Raw genomic sequence first — 12,462 nt, forward strand, 5'->3', positions numbered from 1 at the left:
TGCAGGTAACTAGTGATCCTTTATCTTGATCGCGGCTGTCCCTTGCTGGTAATGCTGAATTATAACATTGACTTTTGTCTCTGTTATATTAGATGCCGCCTGTACTCGTGTATGGGTTGAATTAGTTTACCGATTTTTGCGGACACCGGGATTCATTCCTGTTTGACGAAGGTACCTGGCATATTGTTTATTTTGATCACGGTTAAACTGAGCTGGCATGTATAATTGCTTATTGACAATAGTGATCTCTGTTCACGTTTTAATAGATGCCGCCTGCACTTCCATATGGCCTGAATTAGCTTACTGATTTCTCCTCCTGATAAGGTGACCGGTACGTTCTCCAGCTCGTTCCCAGATTTGTGACCCTAATTAACTAACATTGCACGAGTAGCTACACAACATATCAGTGTCTCTCTCATTTTAGACATTCATCTGCTGACCCACTTAGTATGAAACAGGCTCATTGAGGTTATTATTGAGATGACTTCACGTCAGGGCTTATAAGGTATAATTCACTTGGCGTAGCGAGTATGAATGTTTACCAATCTGCATTTCTCCTTTATGAATATTTGACATGCAGTGTGAACTCTTCCTTTTGTTGCTTTTCTGCAGACTTGCTGATTTTCCCGTCATAAAGCATAAATATTGTAATAACCTCCATAGTAATTATGAAGTTATCCTAACCAGGTATGCTTGATTTGGATTAATGAAATATGTTAGTCTATCACCGTGACTTATGTGGTGATTTGTCTTATTTAATTAATGTCATTTTAAATGTTCTGGTCATTTAATACTGCACAGGTAGTAGTGTTTCACTTTTGTGTTTTTTTTTTTTCTTCACAGTTTTTTCAATTGCTGATGCATTTTGTTCGTAGTATGATCATTGTGATTACAGTCCATAGGAGAATGCGTTGTGTTTAACCAGGAGAATACGTTGTTTATAACCAGGTATGCTTGATTTTGGTAGGGCAGCATGAATGCCTACCATTCTGTTTTACCCAGCCGTGTGACATAGTACTAAGAGCGACAGTTCACCTCTGTGTCCCCCCTTTTCACAGAGACCTGCTGTTTCTTCCATGATTATCTGGACCGGTACCTTTATCTGTACCATATACTGATTCAACCCACCAGGTATGCCTGACTTTTGAGAACCTTCTGCTTATCAACGTGACTGGGCCTCGCCGCACTTTATAATATCGGGTTACACCCCGCTATGGGATGTTTGACACTAACGACTCCATGATTGAGCACTTAAATTGGCTTCATAATTGAGGTCCCTTGTAGACTATAATATCTTTGCGTACCATCAGACGATGGGTACTTACAATGCCTTTATTATTCAAGTTTACTCATTGTATCACCCCTGTGTACCATCATATTTATGTCAACATTTTGTTCCCATCTAGAACTACGTTCTTTCCAACATTTTTCAGTGGTTTTGAGACCAGACTTGTGCCTTTCATCTAGTCTTTGCATGTCCTTTGCCTTGTGGGAGTATATCGCTCTCCACCTACAATAACAAGCATCTACGGTATGTCTTGTTGTTTTATCTTTGGATGTGCCCATTTGGTTAATTTTCAAATTTCGGATTAGTTCCTAATGAAATTTCCTTTGTATAAAATAGGTTGTGCCCCCTTCTTCTCGTCCTGATGAAGACCCCATTGCAAGGGATCAACTTCTTCCTGCGGTCACAATAGGGGGCGAAACGTCGACTGTTTTGTGTGTTTCTCAGCTTCATTCCATGAACAACGATATCTAATACCTACATGGAGCATGTGTTCTCATAAATAACAATTTGGAACCTATGGTCATTATTAATGTGAACTAGTTTTAATTTCTTTGACTGTTCGTAGCCTTTGGCTCGTTTTCTTATGTCACTTACCCTTCCTACACTCAATGCACCACCCCCCTTCCCCCATTTTACCAGGGCACTTTATAGCAATTATAAATGTTATGTCTATTGCCTGAATAATATGGCTGAGCTACATTGAAAATAAAAACAATGTTAGCAAACTGCTGTTAACTGATTCTTGTTAATTACATTTAATTGTGTGGTTGTTTACTGGGACCCCTCTCTCTCAGCAACATATGTACCCAGGTCCCAGTGACTTACTTGGGTGAACCCCCCTTTACTTAACCTCTTCCACACGTATGCCTGGGAACGGAACTCTAAGGGGTGGGTAATGTCATTTGAATATGTAATATGGGAATACAGAATTATAGGTGGTGACAATGACCTAACCACCTCTCCTGACCAATCATAAGTCGGGACCTTGTCACTTGCAACATTTGTGGGTGGTCTGGGGGTCCCAGAAAAGTATAACTAGTCTAGTTTAGTTTAGAGAAATTGTCCGACTTGTCCGAGTAGCAGACCTGTCACTGACCCTACGAACTATATAGGTGATTGATACAGAGCACTGCGGAGCACTCTGTCCGTACTTTCCACAAACTCCAAGGGGTGGAAATTAGTCCTAAGTGCTGGCGGAGCACTTTGCTGGGAGATTCGAAAACCCAATCGGGGTTACTGGCGGATTCCGTGCAAAGAGGGGGTAACGCAGGCGTTGCATCCGAAGCTGCAGGTGTTGGTCGTGCCCTTTGGTGAGCCCAGTCCTGACCCAAATCCTGAGGGGTATCCTGTCCTGACTGTCTATGAGCTGTACCTGCTCGCCTACTGGCATTCTGAATCCTTGAGGGTCCCTGTCCTCGCCTTATCCCAAGCTGACCCGTGGCCAGGGTTGGTTCTCATTCCCGTCCTAGGTAAATATTCAGTGTGGGTGTCTGTCTAACTTTACTCTTACCTTTCCTCTTCTTAATAAAGCACTCTTGCCTGTGGGTTTTCCCTATCACCTTTTTGAAAGTGACTTTTATGCAATTGTTTATTAGTAATGTTCCACTTCTTTCCCTACCTATAGGATATTATTAAAACTGACTGCTTATTTTAGCTTGTTCCATTATCCCTTCCCTTTAGTATGGTTGCTGTGAACTTAGTAAGAATAGCATAAAGTTTAAGAATTTGTTTAAGAATATTAGTGCACATATTAGGTCCTTCTCACGTCCCCTGCCTTAGTTTAAATTCGTACTGAATACCATGTTCCCTAATGCTCATACCCTGTAGTGTTCCTTAGTACTCTATGGTGCTTGCCTTAATCCATAGTTACATTTTGGCTTTGATCCTGATTATTGATGTTCTGATTTGTATCTGCCTTATACTCATGGCATATTCATTCTAAATTTCTCTATATAAAACTTTGAAAACCCATCAGGTGTCTGTGGTCATTATACATCACAAGTGTTATTAAATGTACTGAATGTGTAAGGTATTCTACTCCTTTTTAGGAACCTTGTTACCTGTCTACTGCTAGCTCCTGATCCATCAGGAGGAATGTGCCTGTGGTAAGTCAGGTACATGTATAGTAAGTGGTGAGAGAGTCACCCCCTGAATTACTCATAGTAGCGTGGAAAGATTCACCCGGTTCATGCAAACACAGTCGTCATATGCACGCCAGGGCCCAGTGCGTGGAAATTGGTAAACTAGTGACCCGGGTGACCTGCGCGCTCTATCATGCACACTTACCTTTTTTGAGGGTGCATCAGGGGGGTCTTAGTCCCCCTTAGCATAGCATCCTTGCAATTCCATTCGCAATTTGCGATTACCAATTTGGTAATCGCAAATTGCGAATGTATTCCCTAAAGGCCCAAAGTATTGAATTGGGATGCATTTCCCTAATAGCAAATCACAATTTGCGATTCGCTATTAGGGAATGTTAAGGATTTTCAAAAATATTTGCGAACCCTTCATGCATAGGCATTTGTGATTACCAAATAGAAAATCCTTAAAGTTTGCTATTTGGTAATCGCAAATGATTACCTTGATGCATGTGCCCCTTAGAGACTTGCAAGGTGTTGGACAGATGCCAAAGAAGAGACCATTCCAGGCCCAGTTGCCTTTTGTAGCCTGTTGTATCCCTATAGCTTGAATAGTAAGTCAACCCTATGTCACTTGGAGTATACGTCTTTCTCCTGGATACAATACAGAGCAGGTCTAATCCACCATGGCTCCTCCCAGGACACAGACACCAGGTCAAATACACTTCTATTCTTTCTTAGATCCAACAGTGTTCTGAAGGTAGTGTCTGGAGGTGTCACCTTTATGCCTGACACTATCTTCTGAGTGGGATTGATGCCTGGGCATACTCTAACCAATGTAGTAAAAGTTCCCGGGGCAAACCCTAACCACTTTGGGCATTTTCAAGATCATGAAAGTCTTCAGGCACCCTACACTTGTGCCCTGAGGAATGGGTGCTTGTGTGGGAAGTATATTATGGTGATAACATAATATTATGGTGGTCCTAGTGCCATCTAACACTAAAATCCAGTTTAAACGAGAAACTCTAACTATGGGTATTCATGATTGGCATATTTGATCTACTGGTAAGTCCCTAGTAAAGTGCACTGTCTGTGCCCAGAGCCCATAAATCAAATGGTAATATTGGGTCTGCAACACTGGCTGTGCCACCCAAATGAGTATTTGTGTAAACTTGTCTTATGCCTGCCATTGCAGTGTCTCTAAGTGTAGCCTTTAACTGCCATTCCAACTTGGCAAGTGCCCCCACTTGCAAGGCCTAAACCTTCCCGTTTGCTACATGTAAGGCACCCATAAGGTAGGCCCAAAATGCCCCCATGGGAAAGGTGTAGTGTACATGAAAGGTAGGGCATGTACTTGTGTGTTTTACATGTCCTGATAATGAAATACTGCCAAGTTCATCTTTCACTATTGCGAGGACTAGCTCTCACATATGTTATAATTGTAGCTGCATTGTAACATCTTACGAGTGTAACTTTCGATTCGGTAAAGAAAGAGATTTCGAGTTTGAGCTCCTTGAGCTCAGAATTAAAAAATGCATGTTTTAGTAAAAGTGGTTTTCAAATTGTGTGTTTGAAAATGCCACTTTTAGAAAGTAGACATTTTCTGGTTTAACCATTCTGTACCTCTGCTTACCTGTGGAATCAACATCTGGTTAAGACTGGCAGGGGCCTGTTTGTGCATCCACCCTAGACAGTCACAGGAGGGGTGTTGAGGTGATCCCTGCATATTCTAACAGCTCATCACCAGGCTGATTGGCCTTCCTGTGTTAGAGTGGTGGAAGTAGCTGTTATATGCACCTGACTCAGACTGTGCCTGTCCTCTCACAATGCTGGCTCCACCCCCCTGGAGTGTGTCTGGCACCAAGGCCAGGAAGGGTAGGAACTTGTAAACTACAAAGACTTCAAAGGCCAAAAGAGGTATAAGTAATTGACCTAAAACCCCAGACTGTTAGAACACTTCTGGATCAAGAGGAGCCTGCCAGGAAGAAGAGATGAAGAGCTGTCAGGAGGAGTACTGCACATTTTCTGTGTGTTGTTTTGCTGGGTTGGCCTGCAGAAGCTGCTTCTGTTTGTGGGCAGTGGATAGACCTGGACTTTTACTTTGCTCTATTGTGCTTGAGAAAATTCTTTAAGGGCTTGAAGTAGACATGCCTCCTGTTGAGAAGTCTCAGGGACACACACACTTCATCTGCAGCAGCCCTGAACTCCACTGCTCGGAGTTCTGACCTGACTTGTGGTGCAAATTCAAGTTTTGGGGCCCTTGGGGGTTGTTCTTGCTGCAAAAAGCATCAAGAAGACATAAAAATCTACACATTGCCCTTCCAGAGCTTCTTTTTCCAAAGCAGTTCCGCCCTGCGAAAAATATTTCCACACACCGCCTCTGTGTGACAGAAGAAATTGATGCAGCAGCTGCCCGCTGCTGAAGAAACAACCACAGTCCTAGTTCAGCGCACTGTGTTTTTCCGATGTCTAAGACCCCAACACTGACTTCGACGCAGGCCTTGCTGTGCAGATGAAAAGATCAACGCATCATGGGATGCACCGTCTGTTTGCCGCAGCACCCGTGAGCTAAGTTTTTTCGACGTATAACCAGCAGACCAGAATCATCTTGGATTTCAATGCATTGCTTCCCCCACCGTCTGTATTTGATGCAACACTTCTCCTACGTGCAGCAGAATTGACACATTACCTCACGGTGGACTCAGGAACCAACTCATTTCTGATGCCTCCCTTCTCTGTGGCTGTTTTGCCTTGTGAACTTTGAAGCATCTGAAGGTACTTTGTGTAAAATCACAGCATCTTTAGTTTCCTATGGAAAACATTTATTACCTCTTTAAAAAGTCATAGTTTGCGCTGTGTATGTTGGATTGCTCTCATTTTGGTCTTGTTTGGTTTAGCTAAAGATGCGTTATTAGTCCAAACTAGTGTGGTGTCCATTTGTAGTGTTTTCACTGTGTTACTGTATGTGTTATATACAAATTCTTTACACATTGCCTCTGAGATAGGACTAACTGCTTGTGCCAAGCTACCAAGGGGGTGAGCAGCGGTTAAACTGGAGTGTGTAATTCCCTTATTCTGAAGGAAGGGTCCCTACTTTGACAGGCTGCATACCACTGTCAACTAAAGACTCCTCCATTTCTAACAAGAACTTTATGGTACAATACAAATAATTGAGAACTTAGGGTTGTTGGCTAACTCTCCATAGGAAATGTTGGACAGATTATTCCACATAGAGATCATTTGTGTGCACACATTTGACTTGAAAGTGATTTTGTTCATATATTTGTAACACATCGCCATCACAACCTTTCATATTGGATGGCGATTGTTCAACTTTAGTGGGTAATATAGAAGTATTCAATTTTGATGTGTGTGACTACGAGATCTGATTCTTTGAACAATCACCTAAAGTTTGTCAAAATAATATCTTATCGAAATACCTTGACTGTAGTATTAGCACTCTCTTTTAACATTATATATATTTTTTTATTGTCGCTAGGGAAAGTATATCCTGTTTATATGCATAGTTTGTGTACAACACAAAATTGTTCATCCCACATCACCGAAATCTCAATCATATAAGACACACTAAAGAACCAAAGTATTCCAACCAAAAATCTCTTTAGTGTAGAGTGCAACCTGTTCATAGAAATACTTGGGGGCATATTATCAAAAACTAGCGATATTTATCGCTAAATAAGCTTAGCAACATTTTTGTTATCGCCGCGCATCGCCGGATTTTATCGCAGAGATAACGTGCTATTAATTGATTAGTAGGGTTTACAAATGGTTAAATAGTCATAGAATAGACTTAACAGGAAGATTAGCAGAACAATGGAGCAATGTGTTGGGGGAGCCTATAACTGCAGGACTTATCTTAAAAGCTTTTAGCATAATAGATATGGCGGTTCACTCTACGAATTTAATACTGCAGCACCATCGTACGTTATGTCTCCTGTATTATACCCCAGAAAGAATAGCTAAATGGGCTAAAGATGATATTACGACTAGCGAACGTTTAAGATGCCCCAGGTGTAAATTATTTGCTTCTGATATAATACATATGTTTGTAACTTGCCGGGTATTGGATACTTTTTGGTCGGATGTTCTGAGGGTTTTATTTCAGAAACTGGGGACAGGGGCTTCTTTATCCCATAGGGAGATCATGATGGGTTATAGTCCCGTGCATTCTAATAACAACAGTTTATTTTCTATATTGTTAGTTTCGGCTTGATTAACCATAGCCAGAGAGTGGATCTTGCCAAAACCACCATCTGTCATAGATTGGTGGCAGTTGGTGAGACAAATCTACGAAATGGAGCAGGCATTGGCTAAAGCAAGAGGCCCAAAGTCAATGACAAAGTTTATGACAATTTGGGGGTCATTGTTTTTGACCGACTAAGGTATCGTGCTAAATTGACATAAGATGGAAGGATGTAAATATAGCGGAAATGACTTTGATTTTTTTGTGTTGTTTTTTTTCTTTCTTTTCTTTTTCCTTTTCTTGTATTTTTTGTATTTATTACTGAATGCTTTTGTACAAATCTCCAGTTGATCAATAAAGTAAAAAAAAAAAGATAACGTGCTATTAGCAACGTTTATTTCCCAAGCGATAAAATATCCGACTATAGCGGCGAAATGCCTGAATATCGCTGGAAATCGAGCGATATTCAGGCATTATCGCTAATAGGGACTTAGCCTGAATATCCACCTCCCATGAGATACAGAGGCTAAGAACTGGTCTGAGCAGGCGTTAGTTTTCACCGATATTCACGTTTAGCGTGAATTTTGTTGTCGTTACGCTGCATTGATAATAGGCGATAGCGATGTTAGCGACTGCTTTCAGTCACTAACAGGTTGGATACGCCCACTTTGCATGTAATTAGCAATAAAAATCGCTGACATTGAAAGCGTGCCCCAAACCGCTCGCTATCACCTAAAAGCTGCCACTAACTGATGCTAGCGACAGCTTGCTAATAGGGCAATGAAATTATCGGCGCTTTGCAGCCCAAAACGGCCGCAAAAATGGAGATAATTTCATATCGCCTGCCTTGGTAATATGCCCCTTGGCATCTTGTTGGAGTTGTGAAGCACTATATAAAAGTAAGTACAATACAACGTTCTCCATAGGGGTGGAATGATGCTCATCTCGTAAATGTATTGGTAGTGATTTTATTGTTTAACATTTCAGTTGAATCTTCTCCTTCCTGCTCTTACTATGCAACTGAACACTAGATTGGCCATTGGAGCAAGGAGGGTCTCGAGCTTCTTTATATCAAGACTTGATATGTAAAAATGTGATAAAATCCTATATCACCTAAACTAACACTTACAAATATAGTATATGAATTGCGTGGCAGCATTGTGACTCTCCTTACATATGAGGTTTAAGTTGCAGTGAAAATGTTATACTACAAGAAATGTAAAAACAAAATAGTGGCATTTTAAACTTCTGCATTTTACCCTTCTAAGGCATTCTGGTCCCTGTTTTTGAAGTACGAGAAGCCATGAAGATATCTGGAATCAGATTTATCCTGACCGTTGGTCTAAGTTTAATATGTGGGCTGTGTAAGTCCTGTTTCTGACTTTGTCTGAGTAATTCAAACAGCAAGTTGTTAACTACAAGAAGTACAAAGAATTACAAAATAAAGATGTTGTACTACACTGTTTGCTCATGAGCATAAGCATAGGAAAATCACATTCCAGCAAGCAAGCAACAGCAACTGACGTAAGACCTCTAGTTTCAATCTGAAAAATGGAAAATATGGGTTTACTTTGTTGCCATCTTATTGGTAGCATGATTGTAGCAATACCAATGCCTACGTATGGGTTTTCCAGATTGATATGGTAATACAGTTTAACCAGGTTCAGCTGACTTATTACAACATTGCTCAGAACATTCAAATACTAATGCTGTTTGTTAGTATTTGTTTACTTGACTTTTCATGTGACATTTGAACAAGAATTCTCTTATTTGAATCAACTATTTATTTGAGTCAACTATTGTTTATTATGCTAGTTAAGAGTGCCAAATCAAACTTAAGCAGACTCCATGTGTTCCTTGTGACTATGCAATAAAATGTATATGATCATCCTAGCTTGTTAATATACACGGATGTCAGGGTCAGTTTGTGGCACACAAGCCGGGTTTGTATAAACCTCATGACCAACCTGAGAACGACAAATCCTGTGCAGGTCTTGGGGTCCTCGATGCCGGCATGGGGTCTGCAGTCCCATAGTAAAATCTAAAAGAAATATAAACCTAACTATAGGGTTGGTATTAGATATGCAGTCACATAAAAAATTTAATAATTAAAGAGGGATTTTTTGACCCAAAGCAGGAAGCTTCTCCAGACACAACACAGCTCTGCAATGGCTGCTTAACTCTATGCCACATGTGGATCATTTTTTCCCATCACCATAGAGATTCTTAGATTACCTAGGCTTGGGTGGAATCCTCTTGAAGGACCCAAGAAAATAGCAAAAGTATAATTTTTGTTTTTCAAAAAATGGGGAAAAGGTGCTTCTCAAGAAACCATATATTTGTCTTCTAAAAATTGCATCAACAAAAGATTTTCTGTGCTTGCCCAACATCTTTCCTGCTTTCAGGAACTAGCACAGTTAAATCCCAAAAACTGTTTTACCACAGTTTTTGCATTTTTCTGATAGGTAGTCCAGTTCAAGTAAAACAATGTAAATGAGTAGGAAACAACAGCCATTTCTGAGAACATTTTCATCTGTACCTTCTTACTGAATAGCCTAAAATTCAGTTATGTCTGAAAGACCCTTCTGGTCATGATGATATATATAGGATTAGTAAGTTCTGCAAAAACATGAAATACCCAGAACTAAGAACTGAGCTGAACCTTACAATAATTTTTCAATCTGTACTGACAATTCATCAGTACATACAGTAAAATATACAGAATGAAAAATAGGTATGAAGGTTCCCGATGTATTGCTGAAATGTACACAAGATACATATTTAGGAACAGTGGTTATTTTTACATCTCTAAATTTGTAGTTACCCATACTATCATGAGATTCAGAGAAAAATTTGGAAAAATGTCCGGGGGTGGTGTTACCTGTATTGTTCTAACTATGGTTTCTTACCTGGAAGCCTTTGCAAATCTCAAACAGTGGCTAAAAAACACATTTTCATCACATTCACAAGGACTGGAAATCGCCGGAAGCCACATGTCTTCTGATAGAAATGGTACCTCACTTGTTTGGGAAAGTCTAGTGCCTGCAACAGGTAGCAGCCCAAAATGCAACATGGACAGGTCACATGTTTCCACTCAAGACCAATTTATTTTGCAATTTGATAGCTGTGGATTTCGGAACCTAGTGCAGCTGGCACCCTTGGAACATCAACCAGACACACCCATTTGTGAAACTAGATACCGAGAGGAATACAGGGTGTCATATCTTGTGTGGCTCTCATGCTCATGAGGTTTTCTTACCTAGAAACCATTGTTAACCTCAAATTGCGGGTAAAAAAAGACAATTTCCTCACTTTTCAGTGATAGAATGTCCTCAAATCTATGGGGAGCACACATGTTCTACAACTAAACATTTTCCCAAGTCTCTTGATGAAAATGGTACTTCACTTGTGTAGCTGGGCCTATTACAATGGCCCAAAATGCAGGTACAATTTCTCCAAACCATCACTTTTTTGCAATTTGGGTACCTGTGGGCTTTAAGCCCTAGCTGAGCCGGCACCCATGCAACCTAATAAACCCACATATTTTTGTAAACTAGTCACCTGGGGGAGTCTAGGGTGGTGTGGCATGTGTGACTCTCAAAAAGGGTTCTTACACAGAAGCCCCTGCAAACCTCAAATCTGGGATAAAAACACATGTTCCTCTCATTCCTCTGAGGAATAGTTCTGGAAACTGCTGGGAGCCAAAACATTCCTACCCCCCAGCATTTCTCCATGTCTCGTGATAAAAATGGTACAACAATTGTGTAGGTGGGCCTAGCACCCACACCAGGAAATGGCCAAAACCCAACATAGACAGTTTAAGATTTTCCACTTAAAACCACTTGGTATTTCTTGCAATTTGGATAGCTGTGTATTTTGGGCCCTAGCTCAGCCAGCACCCAGGCAAACCTAAAAAAACTGCAATTTTCTGAAAACTAGACCTATGGTAGAGTTCGAAATAGTGAGACTTGTGTTGCTCTTTCTCAGTGTTCCTACTTAGAAGCTCTTCCAAACCTCAAACTTTAGATAAAGTAAAAATACACAGTTTTCCCATGTTTCTGTGATGGAATATTATGGAATCTTTAGAGAGCCACAAGATTCCCAATAAAGATGGTACCTCACTTGTGTGAGTGTTCCTATCGCCCACAACAAACAAGCATTTGCAATGCAATAGATCTTGCATTCACGCAAGTTTAAACTACTGGCATTGTAAATGACAAGGCCTTTTATTTATGTTTTGGTTTTTAAAATATAAATATACTCATTGTCATTTACAATGCCTATGGCTTAAACTCCCCCAAATGCAATATCTATTGCATTGCAAATGCTTGTTTATTTGTGGGTACCAGGCAGTACAAACAACATACAGCCACCCACATTGCTCCAGAGTAGTGAGAACAGCAACCTACCCATTATACCAAAAAGGGGTGGAGGGAGACTCGAAAACAATCTTGAACCCGGCATTTGATTTGGGAAATATGGATAACCAATTGAATTGTGTAGATTTTAGTACTGCTGTGCAATTAAATATACTTTGGGGCAGATTTACAATAACTGGCGCATCCCTGCAAATCAGCAGGGATGCGCCATCTATTTTGCGTGACAGTTGAAAACCCTTGCGCCACCATGGATATGCCACATTTTCAATGCAGCACACCCTGGCGCAAGGATAGAGAGATGCGTGACGCATCTGATGGCGTAAATGTGACACAGTGCTGAAGTTGTGTCGCAAGCGCTACGCAACTTCAGCACTGCTCAGGGGTGCCCTATACTTGCTAGACTGTGTCACTCCTTACGCCTGCTACAAGCAGGCGTTAGGTTTTGACGCACCGGGGACTTAAAAGTAACTCTGTGAAATCCTGTAAATTTCACTGTGTCACTTTTACAGGGCT

This window comes from Lissotriton vulgaris, unplaced genomic scaffold, assembly GCF_964263255.1.
Source record: "Lissotriton vulgaris unplaced genomic scaffold, aLisVul1.2 SCAFFOLD_859, whole genome shotgun sequence".
NCBI classification, from domain to species: Eukaryota; Metazoa; Chordata; class Amphibia; order Caudata; family Salamandridae; genus Lissotriton; species Lissotriton vulgaris.